General features: G+C 50.4%; 1 protein-coding gene across 1 annotated transcript in view; it reads right to left on the bottom strand.

Annotated features, from left to right (window-relative positions):
* The window catches only part of LOC132084891 (zinc finger protein 11-like), a 479917-nt gene that overhangs the window by 456058 nt on the left and 5193 nt on the right, over positions 1-18666 (bottom strand).

Raw genomic sequence — 18666 nt, 5'->3', positions numbered from 1 at the left:
GGTATCAACTCAGGAGAGGGTGTGGTGCCGGGGGACGTAGAGTCCCGAGCACGGCCCCTCCTTGCCTGAGACGTCACAGGGGATCGGGCCCGTCCCCGCCGGCGCTCTACTCTCTGCACATGCGTGCTCTCCAAGCCGCTCCCTGTCTCTCCCGAGCTGACGTCACTCTCCCCACCTTGTTCTACCTCTGAGGTTTCCTCCCCTCGGTCTGTCCCTGACTCTGTCTCCTCCCCCTCTGACGTTGTGTCCACTCCCCCCGCCGGTGTGTACCGCCCGCCCCCCGCCGGCCCCCGGGTCCTCTCCAAAATCCAAGCGGACCTACGCACCGGGTCTGACATCACAATCATGCACCTCCCGCGTCTCACTACGGTGGCCCTTTGGGGCTGCACAATTTCCCCCATTTCGCCGCCCGTGTTTACCGCCTCCGCGCTGGTTTGTGACTCTCCCCCCCGGTTCTTGCGAGTTTTCCCCGCCGCGCGCGTCTCCGCTAATCTGCTGGCCGGGGCGGCCGTCACCCCCGGTGCTGTGCTGACAAAAGCCGCATCTGCACTCGTGTCTCCCTTCTCTGTCTCTTCACCCCCGCTCCCCGCCGGCTCCGCCGCTGCCGCGCCATGCCCCCCGCGAGGAAGCGCCCCCCCCGATCCCTTCTCTCCCCCCTTTACCCCCCCTTCCGATCCTGACTCCCCTGTACTCTCCAGAGTTTCAGGACGCTTTAGGAGCTTCCTGGGGCTTCTGGGTTTTGGGACCGGGGGCTTTAATATTATTTCCTGCTCTCTTTCCTCGAGAGCCCTTTCCTCCTGGCTTCTTGAGGCCAGAGCTAATTTTTTCTTAGAGCATTGCTCCCCCCCTCTTTCCAAGGGTGCCGCAACTTTTCGTTGTTCTTCCAGTCTTTTCGACTGCTCTGATATGCCTTCCAGCATTATCCTTGCCGGCGAGAGCAGCTTTAACGCTGTCTCATCCTTTTTTGTTGCTAAGAAATATAAGTGCCTATTAATTTCCTGCCAAAACCCCACTTCGAATAGCAGGCATGTTTCGGCCAGTGGGTAATTAAGCCTTGCCCACAACAACAACTGTTTTAATTCTTTCTTTGGGATCCCTTCTGTATATGCTTGAGCCACGCCTTGTAAGGCGGACAAAATTTCCTTCTGCTCCTGGGAGAGTGTACCCCCCATATTCTTATTTTTTGACCTTCTCACCGAATCTGTCATCAGAGCTGTCCGAAGGCTCCTGATCTCCGCCCAGCAGGTCACAGGAGAAGGATCCAGAGGCGCCTTCCGGTTCCGATCTGGGCTGCTCTGCTACGAACTGTCTTCGGTAGAAGCTGAGAGATGTAATTCTCAGCGACTGCTATTTTTTTGCAGACTCTTCTGGCCGTTTTTTTTTTTTTTTCTTCTTTCTTCTTTTCCTTTTTTCTTCAGGCTTCTCTCCTCAGGAGCTGCCCTCTCGGCTCTTCAGCTCTTCAGCTCTTCAGCTCTTCAGGGCTGATCCCCCCCCGAAAGGGTTGGTGGGGGTGCCCACGCAGCGAACTTGTAAGTTTTCTGTGCTGTCTAGGTGGCCTGGAAAGGCCCAGGGATGGCCTTGAAGAGCTCGGCGCTTCAAAGGACGAGGAGAGACTTGTGATCTTGTCTCGGTCTCGGTGTTTATTAATTGTTTATCTAAAAGATTTTCTTTCAGCCCGACAGAGGTCTGCACAGCAAGTCAGCCATGGGCACACTGCGAGCCCCCGGGGCGGTCACTTATCTTTATACCCGAAGTTACGTGTACAATATTTATCATTTTTCCCCAATACCTTCTACCCTTATTAACCGGTGCACTTTTAGTAATAACCAATCCCCAAGTGCCACCATCACCACAGAAGATGGAGGCCAAGAAGAAGAAGAAGAGGAACAGGACACGCCCCAATTCCTCCATCTTACTTCTTTAGACCCCCCTGTACCAAAATCCTAAACCCTGTGTTTTACACTCTAATTAACTTATCCCTTCACCATACACCCAGTGAAACCTTCCCAGTCCTCATACAGGCGTCATCTCCTGTGTCGGATCAAAGTCCAGCCACCAGACACTTCTGGCAACATTCCAGGACTCCCGAGCCCCCCAAGGGTGTTCTCGGCCACTCTGCACCTCCATCCTGAGGTGCTGAGTTCCCACAACCCACCATACCACAGGGGCTTCACTTGCTTGGCCTGCTTGATGGCAGCACACATCTCACAGTCATGGATAACCTGAGAAATACTGTCCATGGTTAAATCCACCCCTCAGTCTCGTGCCCACTTAGAGATGGCATATCTGCCCTGATGGTCTGAGGCATCGTGGGCCCATCGAGCTAGGAATAACTCTCCCTTGTGTTCCCAATCTAGGTCTATTTTGGACACCCCTATCTTTGCAGCTTGGTCTACCTGTTCATTGCTTTGGTGTTCCTCATTGGTTCTACTCTTGGGGACATGGGCATCTACATGGCAGACTTTCACAGGTAGCCTCCCTACCCTGGTAGCAATGTCTTTCCACTCATCAGCAGCCCAAATTAGTTTTCCTCTATGCTACCAGTTAGCATCTCCACCTCTCCAGCCATCCCCACAGAGCATTGGCTACCACCCATTAATCAGTGTAGAGGTAGAGTTTTGGCCATTCTCTCATTCTGCAATGTCCAGGGCTAGTTAAACAGCTTTGAGTTCTGCAAGTTGGCTTGATCCACCTTCTCCTTCGGTAGCTTGTGCAACCTGTCGTGTGGGGCTCCATACGGCTGCTTTCCACTTCCGGTTCATCCCTACGATGCGACAGGAACCGTCAGTGAAAGAGGGTAGCGTGTTTCCTTGGATGGCAGTTGGTTATAGGGAGGAGCCTCTTCAGCCCGTGTCACTGGTTCTTGTTCTTCATCTGTGACACCAAAATTCTCACCTTCAGGCCAATTTGTAATTACCTCCAAAATCCCAGGGCGATTCAGTTTACCTATACAGGCGCGCTGAGTGATAAGAGCAATCCACTTGCTCCATGTAGCACTGGTGGCATGGTGGGTGGAAGGAATGTTGCCTTTGAACATCCACCCCAGCACCGGTAGTCGAAGTGCCAGGAGGAGTTGTGCTTCAGTGCCAGTCACCTCGTCACCTCTGAGGCAGCCTGGACTCCTTCATAGGCAGCCAAGATTTCCTTCTATGTTGGAGTGGAGTTGGCTTCAGAGCCTCTGTATCTTTGACTCCAGAATCCCAGTGGTCGACCCCGAGGCTCCCCAGGCAGCTTCTGCCAAAGGCTCCAAGACAAGCCATTGTACGCAGCTGCAGAGTAGAGCATGTTCTTCACCTCTACTCCTGTCCTGACTGGGCCAAGGGCTACTGCATGAGCAATCTCCTGCTTGATCTGGGCAAAGGCTTGCTGCTGTTCAGGACCCCAGTGGAAATCATTCTTTTTGTGGGTGACCAGGTAGAAAGGGCTCACAATCTGGCTATACTTGGGAATGTGGATTCTTCAAAATCTGTGACATCTAGGAAAGCGGGTATTTCCCTCTTGCTGGTTGGTGGAGACATCGCAGTGATCTTGCTGATGACCTCAGTGGGAGTCTGACGCCGTCCATCTTGCCACTTTACTCCCAGGCACTGGATCTCTCGGGCAGGTCCCTTGACCTTATTCTTGATGGCGATATTCAGCTTCCAGGGGAATCTGGATGATCCTCTCTCCTTTCTCAAATACTTCCATTGCTGTGTTCCCTCACACAATGATGCCTTCCATGTACTGCAGGTGTTCTGGGGGCTCACCCTTTTCCAGTGCAGCCTGGGTCAGTCCATGGCAGATGGTGGGGCTGTGCTTCCACCCCTGGGGCAGTCGGTTACAGGTGCACTGCACACCCCTCCAGGTGAAAGCAAACTGAGGCCTGCATTCTGCAGCCAGAGGAATGGAGAGAAACGCCTTAGCAATGTCAACAGTGGCACACCACTCTGCTGCCTTGGACTCCAGCTCATACTGGAGTTCCAGCATGTCCGGCCCAGCAGTGCTCAGCAGTGGAGTCGCTTCATTCAAGGCACAATAGTCCACAGTCAATCTCCATTCTCTGTCAGAACTGCACATAGGCCAGATGGAGCTGTTGAAGGGTGAGTGGATTTTATGGACCACCCCTTGGCTCTCTAGCTCACGGATCATTTTGTGCATGGGGATCATGGTATCCCAATTTGTTTGATACTGCCGGTGGTGCACCGTCAAGGTGGCAATGGGCACTTGTTACTCTTCCACCTTCAGGAATCCTACTGCAGATGGGTTTTCTGATAGTCCAGGCAAGGTGTTCAACTGCTTAATGTTCTCTGTCTCTACAGTAGCTATTCCAAAAGCCCACCTGAGTCCCTTTGGGTCTTTCTAATTGCCCTTCCAGAGGAAGTCTATGCCCAGAATACAGGGGGCCTCTGGGCTGGTCACAATAGGAATTTCTGCCTCTCCTTCCCAGTCAGGCTCACCTTGGCTTTGAACAGGATCACCTGCTGCAATCCCCCCGTCATACTGGCAATGGAAACGGGTTCTGCACCCACATGTCCTGGATGGATTAGAGTACACTGTGCACCAGAATTGACAAAAGCCTTGCATATCTATGGCTCTGGTGTGCCAGGGATCCACACAGCCCAAAAAACACAATTTTCCCTGCCCTCTACCTGGTTAGATGCAGGGCCTCTCTAGTCCTAGCTACTGTTCCCTCCCTGGGCATATATTCCAGATGTTCCTTCAAGGGGATCTGACATATCATCCTCCCTTCTGCTATACCTGGCAGCTCGGTCATGGGGATCTGGGGCTGCATTCATTTGGGTTTAAGTCCCTCTCTTAGTAGTTTCCTCCTTTAGCTCGCATACCCATGCTGCTAGGACAGAGATGAGTTTTCCATTCCACCCTCTCATGTCTTGCCCATGTTAATACAGGAAGAACCACAGGTCCACTCATAGGGGCATACTCCCTCTCCCTTGCTAGAGGATGTTGGGCTCTGACACTGGGGCCTCTAGTTTGCACTGGTGCCACATGGGATGTATCTTTGCTCATCTCCTTCCTCATCTTCTCTCTGGATTTTTCCTGTTCATCCTTGAGACTCGACCACAGCAGAGACATGAGTGTGCGTCAGGTCATGGATGGTGGTCTCATCATTCCTGAGTTTGCTTGCTACAGAACTCACTGTCTCTTGGTTATCCACAAAATGCATTGTTCCCATGAAGCTGGAGTATACACATGGCCCCTGCTGTGCACGGCTCCACCAAATTTGCACTGTGCACCTGACCTTGTCAGGGTCATTATTTTGTCCATCCCTTGCAAAAAGTATCTCCAATACTGCCATTTGTCTCAGAGATCAGAATTTTTCCTTTATTTTTTCTTGGGCAGCACCCAGCCCTCTGCCCCCTCCAGAGCCTGGCCCCAGTGGCTGCTGACTGCCTCACAGGGCTGTGTGGCCAGGGGAGGCCAGTGCTGGCCACAGGGAGAGCCCGCTCAAGGGGTGAGCCTGCACCAGCTGCACCCTCGTGGCACTCTCCAGCTGGCAGAGGGCAGGAGCAGAGCAGCCGAGCACCTGTGCTGGGCCCTGCTGTGCCAGGATAGCCCACAGGAGTCCATGCGAGAGGCGGCCATCAGGTTCATGGTTTCATCATGGTTGACTCACGAGCCTGAGCTCTCTGCCCGCCCCACCCCACTCCCCCTGCCCCACCCTTCCCCACCCTACCCAACCTCTGTCTGCCCAGCCGTGTCCAATCGTAATGTCTTCTGCCCTGTTCTGCTCCACCCAACCCAGCCTTGCCCTATATTGCTGTGCTCTGCCTTACACTGCTGCACCCAACACGGCCCCACCCTGCCCCACCCTGACCCGCCCTGCTGCAGCTCGGCCCTATTGCTGCTTTGGGGTCCCTGCACAAATCACCAACGGGACGGGACTGCTGGGGAACGCATCTCAAACTGTTTTATCTCCAGCATCAATCTCATTACATGGTTATGACAATGGGAAGATGCCAGCAGCTCACATCCCTGGCAGCAGACAAAGAACTTCATGTTACAACTTAGTTTAAGTTTTTGACCAATCACACAAAGCAAAAGCATATTGACAGTACTTCTATCCAACCACTGTAAGCACATGTACCTTCAGTCAAACAATGCTCGCTTATTTTGAATATAATACCTGCTTGTAAACATGAAAATACAATCCTCAGGGCTCTATTATTAAGCTTAGAACTTCCCAATATCTCACTAGATATACTTTTCTGTAGCTTAGGGAGGTATGCTAGCCAAGCATTAATACACAGATCATTGTTCTATTTGTCATTACTTTTCTACTTCTTATAAAAACTTTCTCCTGACAAATTTAAGGCTACTGCTTAACTCTAATTGAATTTCTGCTCAATCTGAGGCCTGCCTTTTTTAGAATTCCAAAAACCCTCTGATTTTAAGAATTCCCACAGGCCCCAGCACCTACTGCCCCGGCAGCGCCAGCCGGGCCCGGCGCTGTAGAGCCCCGCCTGGCCTGGGCATTGCTGCTGCCGCCCTCTGGCAGCCGTGCCCTGGGGCGGAAGCGTGCGGCAAGGGCCGGGCTGAGCCCTGCCAGGCCAGCAGCCCATGTGGCCACAGCGCCGGCAGCGCCGCTGGCAGGGAGCTGGGCCGCTGGGGCCGTGACAGGCTCTGTGTTCACAGGCATGGCCGGGCGGCACCTGATGGGGGAGCAGCAAGAGCTGCAGCTGATCTGCAGCGGTGAGTGAGTGAGAGCAGCGGGCTGACAACAGGGACTGCCAGAGGGAGCTGCAAGCCCTGCCCCGGCTGCGGAGGGCTCTGCTCCAGTGGGCAGAGCACACTGAGATTTCAGGACCATGTGGGTCATTTGTGGCCAGCAGCTTCGGGTGTAGAAGCGAAGGGAGACGACCCATCCTTTCATCAGCATTGAACTCCGATTTATTGATCCACCATGCACATTTTATAACCGTGTTAATTAAGTTCATACATATTGTAAAACCCGAGCTCATCATTGGTTACCGATTACACATCAACCCCTCCTTTTGTTTTCAATACCTGTGGTTTGTTATTGAGACCAAGACTTGTTTTCTCATCCTGTTATGAACGGTTCTCAAGGCCTCCATGTTTGTCACTTTTGCTTTCCCATACCAGCCAAGGACAGAATATTTACTTGTTATTAAAAAACAGCCTGAGAACTCTGCTGTTTACAGAAATGTGCCTGAGAACTTTGTTGTTTACAGAAACAGGCTTGAGAATTGCTGCTTACAGCTGCCTTTTACTTTTCCATCAGCTGTATATGATTATGGCATGTCTGAACAAAACTCTATAAGCCATGTCTGAGCAAAATTCTCCAACAAATTCCCCCTTTTTTTTTTTTATGCACAAAGAGGTTAGTCTGCTAGGGTTTTTCTATTATTCCACTAACCATATCTTGAATACAATCAAAAAATACAAGGCAAAATAAGTAAAAGCATTATAAGCACACTTAGTATCTCTATAAGGTTCCCCAGCCACGGTCCGAGCAATGGTTTTTACCCCAAAGGGTTAAAACCACCCCCAGCTGAGCCATAATGTCCTGCCTTATCAGGCATTGCATGGTAGGTGGTAATTGGACTAAGAAAAGAAGGCTGTTAGTTGTTGTCATTCATGCGAACCCGGAGAGGAGGCGAACAGCTAGGGCTAAGAATGCTGGAATCGACCCCAGTGTCCAACAAGCCTGAAAATGATCCTTTCTGTCTTTGAAATTCCATTTCCACCCTTTTCTTGGGTTTCTCAGAAATGTTCAAAGTCAGTAAGGTAAGTCCTCCGGTGGATTCAAAACCATTTCCCCCCTCTCTTGTCCTTTTACAGTCTGTAATCCCTTAGTCATTTGGCTCACGTGGCACCAGCTGAGCGATTCTCAGTCCTTTGTTAATTTGGAGTGGTGGAAAAGGGGTATGCACTTAAACTTAAAGCACTTAAAATATTTAAACTTAACAGAACTCAACATCACCTGAACTTAACAGAAATTAAACTCAACAGAACTTAACTTAGCAGAACCTAAGTTTAACAGACTTTAACTTCAACAAAACTTAACCTTAATAGAACTTAAACTTAACAGATTTTCAAATCAACAGAACTTACATGTAAAATCACTTAAATTTAACTTTAACAGAACTTAACTGACTTTAAATTCTACATAACTTAAAGCTAATATAATTTAAACTTAACAGAATCTAACTTTACTTAAACTTAACAGAAATTAAACTGAACAGCACTTAAACCTAACAGAACATAAACTTAACAAAACTTAACCTTTACAGTATTTAACATTTAACAGCACTTAATAGATAATTTAACTTAAAGTACTTAGCAACGGATAAAACTTACTATAGAAATAAAATATAGCATTTACTATAACTTACTTACAGGCCTGATTCTAAAATACTAAGCTAAAATAACTTTCTTCACGTGTTTGCTGCAACATTTTTATACTTGAATGCACTTAAACATAAGAAGTTTGTTCAAGGTATACCTGCGCAAAAATTCCTTTGAATTCAGTGCTTGCTTTTACATCTATCACATCCAAGCAAAGTTCAAAGAACATAAAAAGCACACTCACTACATCTCACCCATACAATCACTTCAACACATCTTTAACATTTTTAAATTTTTCAAAATACAATTTCAGAGTTTGATGTTCCACCGACCGAGCCATGTTAATGCAGGTGATTCTGACAGCATAACGGATGCTAAGCCAAATCGGCCGAAATTTGACTCATGCATTCAGTATGCTGATTTCTGTTTCACAGTCTCTGCCAGGAAGGACAAAAGGTCTTTTTAACTTAGGCAAGGAACATCTGGATAGTAATGCTCCTTGGTGTCGCTTGTTTATTATCACTGGTTTCTTAATAGCAGTAGGGATCTTTTCTTTTTGTTGACAAGAGTCACATTTATTACGGCTTTCAGGTCTAAAACTGAAGCTTTTTGCTGGCTGCGGGGCGGAGAGAGAAATGCCAGCGCTGGAAAAGCGCTCTGGTCCCGCGCCACTTGTGTCGGAGCGGGTGACCCCCCCCGTGCTGGGCTCCTTGTTTCGCGAGACTCGCCGGCAGCGTGCGCCGCACCCAGTGCTGCCCCCGGGGCGGCACGGGTCACTCCCCCTGCAGCGGCTCCGCTCCCCCCACGGCTGCTCCCTGTGGTGTTGGGTTGGAGACAGGAGAGGGTGCTGATGCTGCAGCGACGACTTCTGTTGGTGCCTGGTCACTGTGGTTCGTACTCCTGGGGAAGTTTCCCGATTTCCATCTGCAAGCGCCCGTATTATGAGTGTCCGAACAGCATCTCCGGCACCAGAGTCCTGCAGCCTGGCATTCCCGGCGCCTGTGACCCATGCCTCCACATCAGTAACATTTCATGCGGCCTCCTCTATTTGCTGGTGCCAATGCAGCTGACGATTGAAAAGGTGCAAGAGCAGCTAATACCTGATTCTGAGAGGTCCCTGCTTGTTCTTGTAATCCTAGCCCTAATTGTGCTACGCATTCATTTACAAGCCCTTGCCAATGAACATTAAATAACAATTGCTGGGGCTGAGATAAGATCAATTTAGTTATCTCATGACAATCATTCTCCAGAAGGAGAAGATTGACATCAAAAATATAATCTAACATCTGTTTGGCTGGCTCACTTTTCACTCCAAACTGGCTAACAGTAGACCTCAGTTGAGACAGCAATTTCAAATCAAGGTCTGTACTAGTAGCCTGCATGCTCCCTCCCTCCTGCGCAGTGAATACAACAGGACAAGCAAGCTGGGTAACAGCGCTGATAAGCTCCCCCTCCCCCTTATTCATAGCGTCTTTGGCTAGCGCAGCCCAGGCCAACCTCAGTTCCTTGCAATAGCCCCCACAGGTCGTTTTCCACCCCAGGGATCGGCTGATTGATTTTCGGGAGCTGATTGGGGGGTCTCGGCCATGGCTGCTGTTGTTCAGGGGGTGCGGGAGTCTCAGAAGCGCTCTGTGTAGCCTGGCTTGCTGAAGAGGGCGGCGAAGCAGGTAATAAAACCGTCCTCATTGCAAGGGCTAATGGTAATCCCCTGTCTGGATCGTATCCTTTATTACACCCATGAGCGGTCTTAGCCTGCTGGGCAGCCTCTTTCTGGGCCTGAAAATGCAGTAATTCATTGCGAACAACCCACCATAATTTACCTAACTTCTTGGCAGTTTTATCACCCTCTAAAGTAGCCTCCCATAATAAATCACCGAATTTACGCCATTCCGTTAACTCGTGAACCGTATGGGGTTTAAGGAAAACCCCCTTATCATAGCCATAAGATAAAAGCCCTGGTAAATCCTTCTGCAAATCTATCCCCTTAACCTGCCTTTTTTGTAAAAAGGCAGTAAATAAGTCATATGCTGCTTGCCTTTCCATACCTAAAATCGTCAGCGCTGATTGCAGCCTCTTCAAGGTCCGTGCAGCACGTATCAGTCGGGCTCGCCGGTATGACACCCGAGGCATGACACGTCTCAGCTTCTTTTTATCCCTTTTTCTTTTGTTGCGTTTACTGCTGTCCCGGCTGCTCAGACCTGACCCGTGTCTTCGCTCCTCCGTGGTGCGTTGCCATATCACGTCCGGGTGTCACCATTTGTAGAAGCGAAGGGAGACGACCCATCCTTTCATCAGCATTGAACTCCGATTTATTGATCCACCATGCACATTTTATAACCGTGTTAATTAAGTTCATACATATTGTAAAACCCGAGCTCATCATTGGTTACCGATTACACATCAACCCCTCCTTTTGTTTTCAATACCTGTGGTTTGTTATTGAGACCAAGACTTGTTTTCTCATCCTGTTATGAACGGTTCTCAAGGCCTCCATGTTTGTCACTTTTGCTTTCCCATACCAGCCAAGGACAGAATATTTACTTGTTATTAAAAAACAGCCTGAGAACTCTGCTGTTTACAGAAATGTGCCTGGGAACTTTGTTGTTTACAGAAACAGGCTTGAGAATTGCTGCTTACAGCTGCCTTTTACTTTTCCATCATCTGTATATGATTATGGCATGTCTGAACAAAACTCTATAAGCCATGTCTGAGCAAAATTCTCCAACATTCGGACTGATCCCCATGCTCCCTGCTCCCTCCTGGCCATGGCAAGAGACAGCTGGGATGGCCCTTGCAGGGGGCTCTTCCTCGGCTCCCTGCAGCTCCAGCTTCTGACTGTGCCTCTGTTCCTGGGTTGACTATATGATGCTTTTATCCCCAATCGTCTCATTCTGTTTATGTTGAATAATAAGTTTTGTACCTTTAAGGACTTTTGTACCCAGGACACCTCTGTTCCTCTCTCTCGCAGCCCAGGAAGACAAGATGAATGACATCAGCCTTGCCGTCGGAAGCCTGGCAATTCAAACACTGTGCATCCTCAGGTCAGGAGAGCGGGCTCCCATCTCCAGGTTCCAGTGGCTCCAAAATCACCTGTGCAGGGCATGGAAGACAGGGCCTCGTCTGTCACGGCTCAGCTGCCTGCTCTGCCACAGCTCTGTGGAAAGCTGAGCCCAGAAGCATTTTTCACTGGGGCCACCTGAGTCAGGTGGAATTTTCTTTTTCTTCAAGAATTTTCCTTTACTTGTTTGTTTTTCTTTTACCATGTAAATATAGACTATGTTAAAATACACAGACTCCCAGGATCTTTCTTTTGTGCTCCAGGGTCCTCAGGGCATAGTGGAGGAGGGGGAAAAGGGTGCTTGCACTCAGCCAGCTGCCCAGGTGTGCAGTGCTGCAGGGAAAATGGCCAGAAGCCCCTTGGCCTGTGGTGGTTCTGCTGAAGCCTTTGTGTTGACGGCAGAGCGGCTGGGCAGGGGCCGGAGCTGCAGGGATCCCTGTGAGAGCGGTGCCTGGAGATGGCCACAAGCCCTGTGCCGGGCAGGAAGGGCCATCCGTGTCCTCCTGCCCGGGTGCTGCTGGCTGCCTTGCAGAGGGCTCCCAGGCGCCTCTGGATTGGGCTGCTCTGGAGCTGCTGTGGGGCTGTGGTGCTGCTGCCAGGCAGCTTGGTCGGGCTGGGGCAGCCCCTGAGGGGCTGGGGCGCTGGCAAGCCCTGAGCAATGGGCTGTCAAAGGCCACAAGCAGCCGCCCGGCAGCTGCCTTGATCCTGACAGAGTTGACTTGCAAGACGGATCCTGGGCCCTCTGAAACTAACAGCATCAGTGTTGTTGGAAACCCAAATGCAGGGGAATCTCAGACCTTTGGTCTTGTCAGCAATGCTTAGAATTAAACACAGGATTTCATCTGAGACCTTGGAAAGGGCTCCCAAACTTAAGTGCTAGAAGCGAGAATGCACATTTCTAGTTTATAGCAGCGACACGGGGAGGAAAGTTTAAGTGGAGGAAAGTTTAGAGTTTTAGAGTTCAAGATCTAGGAAAAAATCAAAGTAGTTACAATAGTAAACAAGAAGTTTAGGATGCAGTGCTGTAGGTTTGTGTGTCATAGCATGATTGGCTAAGGAGGCTTACACTGTAGCAGGATGTGAGAACCCAGGAAATTCTTCTGGCTGCCCTGCAAGACTCGAGACCCTGTCAGAGGGCTCAGAGACCTTGGCACAGAGCCCAAGACCCCTGTACCTTTGATTTAGCCCTTGGAGAAAACAATTATCAACCTTGTATGAAGAATGACAAGCCACAAAAGTTGAAGTAGAATGATAGCAAATTTATCCCTGAGTGGAAAAATAGATTTTGAGGGTTTTTAGAATGGGGCTTCAGGGGGCAAGATGGAGGAATCTGGGCATGCCCAGCCTTTGTCCTTCTTCTTCTTGGCCTCCATCTTCGGCTGTGATATAGGCACTTTTAGATTGGTTTAGAGTAGAAGCTCACTGTCTAACGTAGATGATAGGTATTGAAAAGTAATTGTAAATATTGTACAGGTAGTTTTTAGTACAAAAAGATAACACTGCCCCAGGGGAGGCAGAGTGCCTTAGACTGTCTTGCTGAGCGGACACCGGCAGGTCAGGAGAAAGGATTTTATGGTTAAGATACAATAAACAACCTTGAGACCGAAAAATGAAGAGCTCTGACTCCCTCTTCGACCACCGGGCTGGGAATAGAGACTTTCTAATTTATCTCGGGGTCACTCTGACTAGCTAGAGACCCCGAGAGCATGAGTCCATCAGACAAAATTTTGAAGATTGGGTCCAAAACATAAATATCCTTGTTGGTCGTGTCTTCTTGGCCAAGAAATCCTTCAAAGCTCTTGTAACTACAATCTTGCGACCCTGTGAGCTATGCAGTGGAGATGTGAGCCCAACTCACCCTTCCTGCCTATGTAGAAGAAAAAACAATGGCATCATCTAAAAGATTCAGAGGTCCGCTATCTAGCTCATTCCAAACTCCTTCAAATCGCGAAAAGTGCGATTTAGCTACAAATAGATGACAAGGACTCTTAGTGCTGCCTCTTTGACTCCAGAGTGGCTGCTTTAGAATCTTTCACATAACCCTGTGTAGTTATATGCCAGAAATGTATCATTTGTAGAAACTTTCCCAACTGACTTGAATGAAGGCTTGTTTGAAGGGTATTTGAGGATAAAGGCTCCCAGCAGAGGTCTGGGCTTTGGCCTAGCTGTGTCCCCTGCTGATTGTGAAGTGTGCCATCAGCTGCACAGCTATCTGGGCTAAAAATATCATCGACTCACTCGGACTCGCTCTTTTTGGCCTATAAAAGCTGGACCCACTTTCGGGGCAAATTTGGAGACCTCATCTATGGGTGGATGAACCACCTAGGATTTTCCCAGTTGTCACAGACATGTTTTTTTGAAATATTTTTCTTTAGGATTTTTTCCCTTTTGAGGAGCTGAGGCCTCAGAAACAGAATGCAAACAATGGTTATCTGCTGCTGTGGAATACAACAGGTGGATCTGTTATTGGTCCCCTGTAGATGTTTGGATTTATTGACCAGTCACGGCAGAGCTGGCTCTCCCTCTCTGTCTGAGCCAGCTGCCTTTGTTATTCAGTATTTTCAATTCTTAGCTTAGCTAGCTTCTGAGGAAACCTTTCCTTCTATTTCTTTTTAGTATAGTTATAATGTAATATACATATCATAAAATAATAAATCAAGCCTTCTGAACAGGGAGTTAACATTCTCATCTCTCCCTTCACCTGAAAACCCCTTTGACCACTGTCACAGATGGTAACCCTTGAGTGAATGAGGAAGAAATTCATCAAATGGTGAGACCACCAGAGGAGCATTGCTACATTTGGGTAAACCCCTGGTATGTGGTATTGATGGTCACCTCACAAGTGACCACAGAAGTGGATTCTAGCCAGGAGATGAAGAACTGAGGATCCTGATTTGACAGAGTTCACAGCAAGGCTGACCACAAAAAGAACCTTTTTGAAAAGCCTCCGGGAAGATGTTCGGAAAGCCTAGAAGGACCAAGAAGTTGGCCAGAGCATGCTGGACACTGTCACAAGGTACTGTTAGCTTTTCCCTTCCTGATGATGCTGCCATTCATTCACAGATTGTGGCTGCACATGTGGGGGACCTCTCCCACAGAGGCAGATGTTCGTTTTTCCCCCTCAGAGGGGAAACTTATTCCCCTCTGGCAAAAATGGGATGAAGAGGATGGAATTCTCCTGTTGGAGAGGCATTTCTATGAGTTTTTTTGATGGGCAAAGTTCTTTGGGTTTTTCACGAATGCGCTCTATGCCCTTGATATGTTTGTATGGGAATGCATGGAATCAATTTTCCAAGCCGTTTTGAACCGTGGATTCGGGTACCGCCGCATTTATCCAGTGTTCAGGGCAGTCTTCCCGGTTTTGAAACAGAGCCAGCCTTTCCCTGGATTACCAACTGCAGGAGGCAAGCCCCATTTCCCCCAATTCCCATGGGAGAAGGTCCTTTGGGGGAAGCCGATCTGCTGCTTTCCAGCCCCCCTGGCTCATAGCAGGGGGGTGAAGTCTTGCCTGTAGCTGAAGAAGATTTTTTCCCTGTGTTTTCGGAGCATGCTCAGACTGAGCCGCTTTTGCCCCCACCCCTGTTGCTCTCAGAGGGGGTTTGAGTGGGCTGAGCCGCCCCTGGAAGCTCTGCAGGCACCACCCCGGCCAGCCTCTTGGACCCTGCCCCGCTCAGACCTGGGGGCGGCATCCGTGCTCGAGGTCCCACCTCCTGAGTTTGCGGGTCTGCCCCAACCCTCCCCGCGGGTGCGGGCACTTCCCCATGCAGCCCCTCCTGCGGCCGTCGCTCCAGTAAAGCCTGTGGGCGCGGCAGCCCCGCCTGCGCCTGCAAGCTCAGAAACACTGCTTCCCACTGCTTCCCGCTGCTGCACCAGTGTTGCTGGGCAACAGCCATCCAGCGCTGCTTCTGTCTCTTCCCGCAGCTACACTGGTGTTTCTAGGCAACAGTGATCCAGCGCCGCTTCCGCCGCTTCATGCCACTGCACCGGTGTTGCTAGACAACAGCGATCAGGCGCAGCTTCCGCCACCTCCTGTGGCTAAAAGTGTGTTTCTAGGTGACGCACTCAGTGACAATGGCGGTCGCCGCCAGCGTGTGTCCGAGGCTGCGCTGCTTGGGGATACGCCAAGAGCCGATGCCGTGTGCGTCCCCGCAGCTCTGCTCGCGGTGGCCCCGCCTTCGCCCGCAGTACCAATGCCGGAGGTTGCAGTTGAGACCAGCGACTCGGTGCTGCCACCGCCACTCCTCCCCACGCCATCTGCTGTGACTGCACTCTCTCTGGCCTTGCTGTCCCCACTGGCCGCCCCGGCAGTTCTGCCACCTTCAGGGACTCCATCCTCTGTGTCTGCATCAGAGGCTGCCCTGGAACTGGTGGATTGTTCAAGCTCAGACCGTCCCGGGCCGTTTGCCCTTGCGACAGCGGCTTCAGCGGCCAGCCTCTCCTTCCATGGAGGAGGCATGGCTCAACAGCTGAGTGCGGGTGCAGCCCGGCTGCCTTCTTTAAAGCTCAGTGTTCTTGGCAGGTTGGGGGTGTTTGGTCGGTTGTTTCCCCTTGGGGTGTGCGAATCTCCCTGCCATCCCTCACGCCCCCCAGCGGCAAGGGGGAGGTGGGTCCTGAAAGTTCTGCCTTTGGTCCCCAGCCCAGATGGGGTGGGGGTGGTACTGGGAGGCAGATGGGAGGAACACCTGTTGCATTTGCATTGCAGAAGCAGAGGGAATGGCAGAAAGCCATCATCGCTTGTTTGCTGTGGGGAACAAACATTCCCAGACCCGAGATGGAGATTCTTGGGACAGCTTCTGTTCCCCCATTGCCAGTACGCATCGGTGATTTTGGGGGATGGAAGTGTTTGGTCACTTGTTCTGCCATTGCAGTGGCAGTGTGGTGCCAGGCTGTGACAACATAGAGCCCACCAGGTGGGCCGGGCCTGGGCTGTTTGGTTCGGTTCCCTGGGCCAGGGCCTCTGCCTGGCCGGCTGTTGGGTTTGGGGGCTTTGCTTCCCCCGTCAGGACCTGGACCACTGTTCTTTGGTACAGGTCTGGGGTTCCTGATCCTTCCACGTGGGCCAGGGCCCCCTCAGCACCTCTCAGGCTCCTCTCTGCTGCTGCTGCTTTTTCCGGTTTAAAAAAAAAAAAAAAAAAAAAAAGAGTTGAAAGAGCAAGTAGCAGCTAAAAAGCATTGAAGAGCCAAAAATTACAAGTAGTTCAATAAAGGGGTGTGGCCAAGGCATTCAAGAAATTTTCTCAAAATTGTTTTATAAATGTCAATGGATTTTTGAAAATCATTGATTATTTTTCTTTAGCAATTTGTTATTTCAGGATTCTGCAAGCCTATTTCAGGACCAAAAGAGACTTTCAGAAATGTCAAAGAGGAATATCTTCAGTCCATGGACTTTCTGCTGAAACTCAGCTGTTTGGAGTTGAAGCAATGAATTTCTTTGCATTGTTTTTGCATTTTCTTATATTGTAAGATTGTTTTAGTGATATGATAGAATTTTATGTACTACAAGTCAAGAATTTCCCTGATCCTTCCACATCAGCACTTGATTGAGGTTTTTCATTGGCAACAGATAACCCATCAAGTGTGTGTTCTTTCCTCTGCATGGGTACAGCATACGAAATTACAAACACTTTTCTTTTTAATTTAACTAAAATAAAAAGGGTGATATGTCACAGACATCTTTTATGAAAAATCCCTTCCTTAGGATTTTTCCTCCTGAGAAGCTAAGAGGCCTCAGGAACAAAATGTAAACAATGGTTATCTGCTGCTGTGGAATGTGACAGGTGGATCTTTGATTAGCCCATGTTGGTTGTTTCTAATTAATGGCCAATCACAGTGAGCTGGCTCAGACAGAGAGTTCGAGCCACAAGCGTTGGTTATCATTCTTTGCTAATCTATTGTTAGCTAGCCTTCTGATGAAATCCTTTCTTCTATTCTTTTAGTATAGTTTTAATATAATATATATAATAAAATAATAAATCAAGCCTTCTGAAACATGGAGTCAGATCCTTGTCTCTTCCCTCATCCTAAGACCCCTGTGAACACGGTCACGGTGACAGGCTGCCAGGGAGACAGGGTGACCAGAGCTCTGCCACCCCCACATCCCGGGTACAGGCGAACCGGGGGCATTTCCGTGGCACCCCTGCCATGCTTCCCCTCCCCCCTGCCGACCCCCCCTTTGTGACTCTCTCAGCGTGGAGGGCTTGGTGGCACTGCAGCACCCTTCTCTGTGCCATCCCTGAGGTGGCACCTGTGCTTTTTCTCACTGCCACCCGCCAATTTGTCACCAGTGCCCCAAAACGGGGTGGCCCACATTCAATGGTGGGGGAGAAGGGACAACAACATTTTTGGGGTCTCCCTCACCACTTCCACCCCCCAAGGATGCTGTGCAACTCTGCACCCCCCAGCTCTGCCTCCTCCTTCACCTATGCCCCAGGAGGTGATGCCACTGCTCACACTGGGGACACACCAGTGACACTGAGGGGACACTGTGGGTCACCTCTCAAAGGGACCGTAGGGTCACAGTCTCCTGGAGTCCCCATTATGTGACAGCTGCGGGGACTGGGATGCTGTGGTGACAATTTTGGGGATGGGTGCTCATTTTGGGGTCTCCAGGGTGGGCTCCAAATCCCCTGTTGTCACCACAAAGTCACCTCTCCAGACCTTGCCTCAGTTTCCCTCTTGCTCTGCAGGGACCATGCAGAGCTGATGTTCTGGAATTGGGTTTATTTTGGGGGATTTTGGGTTGGGGGCTACTAGGATGGGCTGGTGGGACAGTGCGCCAGGGTATGGCCAGGCTGGTGGTCATCTGGGGTGGGGGCTGGCCAGGCTGGGGGGCTGCAGGGCCAGGGGCTGTCCAGACCAGTGTCCAGCTGGGATCCATTGTCCCATGTCCATCTGGACCAGGGTCCAACCTCTCCTGCCCCCATCCATCCCATACTCTCCGGCCAGGGCCACTCCTCACTGCAGAGTGGACAAGACCCTCAGTCAGTGCCAAGATGACCCCAAACCCCGTCCCAGCAACCCCACCAGGCCACCCAAACTGAGCCCCAGTCCCACTGGTGTCCCCTGGAAGCCAGGCCAGCTCTGGAATTCCTGGAAAAGGAGATCCACAGTCCTGGGCTGGGGACTCAAGGGCATCCAGGATAGCGAGCACTGAGTCCATGTGGCATGGGGGGACAGTTAGGAACACAGCTGGGGACATGCCTGGGTGGATGGGGGTGGGGGGTGAAGGGGGTTTAGGGGTGGGGAAAGGGTTGGAGGGCGGGATGCACCCAAAACTTCACCAAGTCAAAGGGGAGGATGCT

Source organism: Ammospiza nelsoni, chromosome 28 (genome assembly GCF_027579445.1).
Source record: "Ammospiza nelsoni isolate bAmmNel1 chromosome 28, bAmmNel1.pri, whole genome shotgun sequence".
NCBI lineage: Eukaryota > Metazoa > Chordata > Aves > Passeriformes > Passerellidae > Ammospiza > Ammospiza nelsoni.
The sequence above is the reverse complement of the archived record's forward strand: the minus strand, read 5'-3'. Positions and strand labels throughout refer to the sequence as shown.